At 47.2% G+C, this 4,219-nt stretch overlaps 1 non-coding gene across 1 annotated transcript; it reads right to left on the reverse strand.

Moving 5' to 3' along the window:
• Window positions 1-3,799: 3,799 nt before the first annotated feature.
• Window positions 3,800-3,996, reverse strand: LOC116484362 (small nucleolar RNA SNORA74). The gene has a single exon (XR_004252536.1). It is a non-coding gene; the product is annotated as a small nucleolar RNA SNORA74 (small nucleolar RNA).
• Window positions 3,997-4,219: the final 223 nt, after the last annotated feature.

Genomic DNA, 4,219 nt, shown 5'->3' on the forward strand with positions numbered 1-4,219 from the left:
CAGGGGTTGCAGTGAGCGGAGATCGTGCCATTGCACTCCACCCTGGGCAATAAGAGTGAAACTCTGTCTCAAAAAAAAAAAAAAATCAGCAATCAGAAGAAAATGTCCGCCCGCCCTACATTACACCTACTTTCTCAGGTTCCTCCTCCCTTAATGGTTGCTCCTTCTCCCAGATCTCTTACCCTTGGGGTGCCCCAGGGCTCCTTCCTTGACCCTGGTCATTATCTGCATTCATTTCCTCCCTTATCTCATTGATTTGGGGGATTTTACATTCCTTTCAGGAATGCCAGAGTATTCAAGAGTGAAGCAACAAGATGTTTCCTACTCTGAAATGGCTCAGTTAAACAAACAAATAAAAGCATGTACAAATAGGCAAATATGGCTGGGCGTGGTGGCTCATGCCTGTAATACCAGCACTTTTGGAGGCCAAAGCGAGAGGACTGCATGAGCCCAGGAGTTTGAAACTAGCCTGGGCAACAAAGTGAGAACCTGTCTCTATTTTTATTTTAAAAAGATAGAGAAATATAGAACTAATATGGCAAAATGTTAATAATTGTTGAATGAAGGTAGAAGGTATATGTACTAAATGTATGCACATTTGTGTATGCTTAAAAATGTTCACGTTAAAAGGATGGAAAAAAATGAATAACTATTATCTATCTACATACTTACAGCTCCCAAATTATGTCTCCTGCTCAGACCTCTCTCCTGAACTCCAGATTCACATATCCAAAGGCCACTTATGGCCCCATTTGGATGTCAAAGCAGTGTATCCAAAACTGAACTCCTGATCTACCCTCAAGCCTGCTGCATCAGCAGCTTCCCCACCACAGCTGATGACAACTCCATTTTTTGTAATTGTTCAGGCTTCAAACCTTGGAGTCACTTTGACTCTTCTCTTTCTCTCCCAGCCCGCATCCCATCCCTCTGTAAATTCTGTTGGTTCTGTTTGCAGAACTCATCCAGAATGTGATCCTTTTATACCCCTGCCACTCTACACTCTGGTTTGAACCACTCCCAGCTCTTGCCTGGAATCATTACAGCAGGCTCCCAACCTGTCCCACCTGGTCTCCTTGTTTCTGTCTTGTCCCCTTCAGTCTATTCTCAACAGGGAGGCCACAGAGACCACCCCCCCGGCTTTTGTTGTTGTTGTTGTTGTTGAGACAGAGTCTCGCTCTGTCGCCCAGGCTGGAGTGCAGTGGCACAATTTCGGCTCACTGCAACCTCCACCTCCCGGGTTCAACCCCATTCTCCTGCCTCAGCCTCCCGAGTAGCTGGGACTACAGGCGCCTGCCACCATGCCCAGCTAATTTTGTTTTTTTTTTTTTTGTATTATTAGTACAGATGGAGTTTCACCATGTTAGCCAGGATGGTCTTGATCTCCTGACTTTGTGATCCGCCTGCCTCGGCCTCTCAAAGTGTTGGGATTACAGGCATGAGCCACAGCGCCTGGCCCACCCCCACCTTTTTTTTTTTTTTTTTTTTTTTTTAAGACATTGTCGGCTGGGTGCGGTGGCTCATGCTTGTAATCCCAGCACTTTGGGATGCCGAGGCGGGCGGATCACGAGGTCAGGAGATCGAGACCACCATGAAACCCTGTCTCTACTAAAAATACAAAAAATTAGCCAGGCGTGGTGGCAGGTACCTGTAGTCCCAGCTACTCGGAGATGCTGAGGCAGGAGAATGGCGTGAACCCGAGAGGCAGAGCTTGCAGTGAGCCAAGATCGTGCCACTGCACTCCAGCCTGGGTGACAGAGCGAGACTCCGTCTCCCAAAAAAAAAAAAAAAAAGACATCGTCTTGCTCTGGAGTGCAATGGCATGATCTCAGCTCACTGCAACCTACGCCTCCTGGGTTCAAGCGATTCTCCTTTCTCTTGCCTTAGCTGCCCAAGTAGCTGGGATTACAGGCGCCGCCACCACATCCAGCTACTTTTTGTATTTTCAGTACAGATGGGGTTTCACCATGTTGGCCTGGCTGGTCTCGATCTCCTGACCTCAGGTAATCCACCCACCTCAGTCTCCCAAAGTGCTGGAATTACAGGCATGAGCCACTGCTCCTGGCCCACAGAGACCCTTTAAAATGAAAGCCAAATTGAGTTCCTCTCTGCTCAAAAGTCCTTTATTCAGAGGAAGCAAGGAAACAGTGGAAACTGAAATCCTTCAACAGCCCCAGGCCCTACCCAATCTCCTTGACCTTCCCACCTGGCCCACTATGCAGTACTTTGGCCTCCTTGCTGTTTCTGGAATAAGCCACTATACTGCTTTCTTGGGACTCTGTGCAGCCGTTACCACTTCCTGGATTGTTCTTCCCCTAAACATTTGCACCGTTTGCTTAAAATTAATTCTCAACAAATCTTACCCTTAAGATTGCAACTTGCTTCTCCACACAAGCCAGATCCACCTAACCTTGATCTTATTTCACTATAGCACTCACCACCTTCTCACACATTACCTGATTTCCTTATGCATTATGTTTCTCGTCTGTCACCTTCACTTGAATATCATCTTGGTGAGGATAGGAATGTTTTACTTGCTGTTACATATCATGTGCCTAGAACAGTACTCAGCTCAGTGTGGGGCCTGGCACGCAATATTTGTGGAATGAATGAATAGGTACACTTCCGTTGTATCTCTTAAGCAGAAGGACCTATAATGATAACGTTTATAGGTCAGAAATGAAACTTAGCTGGGCACAGTGGCTCACCCCTATAATCTCAAGATTTTGGGAGGCTGAGGTGGGAGGATGGCTTGAGGCCGGGAGTTCCAGACCAGCCTGAACAACATAGTGAAACTCCATTTCTACGGAAAAATCAAAATATTAGCCAGGCATGGTGGTGCACGCCTGTAGTCCCAGCTAACTTCGGAGGCTGAGGTGGGTGAATTGCTTGGGCCTGGGAGGTCGAGGCTGCAGTGAACTGTGATCGTGCCACTGCACTCCAGCCTGGCCAACAGAGTGGGACCCTGTCTCAAAAAACAAAACAAAACAAAACAAAAGCAAAAACAAACAAACAAAAAATTAAACTTGGCTGGGCATGGTGGCTCACACCTGTAATCCCAGGACTTTGAGAGGCTGAGGCACAAGGACTTCTTGAGCTCAGGAGTCAAGACAAACCTGGGTAACATAGCAAGACCCTATCTCTAAAAAAAAAAAAATCTTTTCGAAAGAAATTAAACTGAACCCAAAACTTTTTTTTTTTTTGAGACGGAGTCTTGCTCTGTCGCCCAGGCTGGAGTGCAGTGGCTCAATCTCGGCTCACTGCAAGCTCTGCCTCCCGGGTTCACGCCATTCTTCTGCCTCAGCCTTTCCGAGTAGCTGGGACTACAGGCGCCCGCCACTACGCCCGGCTAATTTTTTGTATTTTTAGTAGAGATGGGGTTTCACCGTGGTCTCGATCTCCTGACCTCGTGATCCGCCCGCCTCGGCCTCCCAAAGTGCTGGGATTACAAGCGTGAGTGAGCCACCGCGCCCGGCCCTACTCTTTTTTTTTGAAACAGGGTCTTGCTGTGTCACCCAGGCTGGAGTACAGTGGTGCAATTTTGGCTTACTGCAACCTCCACCTCCTGGGTTCAAGCGATCCTCCCACCTCAGCCTCCTGAGTATCTGGGACTACAGGTGCGTGCCATCAGGCCCAGCTAATGTTTTGTATTTTTAGTAGAGACAGGGTTTCACCATGTTGGCCATGCTAGTCTCGAACTCCTGACCTCAAGTGATCTGCCCGCCTCAGCCTCCCAAAGTGCTGGGATTATAGGAGTGAGCCCCCACATCTGGCCTCAAAACTATTTTTTTTAACAGACAAGATTGTTTGCACTCAGATTAGGACCGACTCCACGGGAGTCATTTCACTCTCAGAGGTGCAAAACACTGCCCAAAGCTACTTGGCCCCACACCAAAACAGCACCCGGAGCCAAGCCTCAATTAAGACAGTGCTTGCTGTTCCAACAGCGAAACGCCATCACAGGCATCACACTAGCCAGGAGAGCTAACGACTGCTGGATAAAACTTTTAAAATCCAGAATCCTGAGCTATACTTTCCTTTCACTTCAGTTTGTTCTTTACTTTTTTTTTTACTATAGTGGTACCAAGCTGTCTGTGAATGGCCTCTTTTGTGAATGATTTCATTGTTCTTTTTATTCTATTTGTTGCAATTCTTGGAACTCCTATCAATTCAGCTGTTTCATTGAAACTTTGTACTTCCTTAAAGGAAAATGACACAACTC

This window comes from Hylobates moloch, unplaced genomic scaffold (genome assembly GCF_009828535.3).
Source record: "Hylobates moloch isolate HMO894 unplaced genomic scaffold, HMol_V3 SCAFFOLD_15, whole genome shotgun sequence".
In the NCBI taxonomy this organism is placed as follows: domain Eukaryota; kingdom Metazoa; phylum Chordata; class Mammalia; order Primates; family Hylobatidae; genus Hylobates; species Hylobates moloch.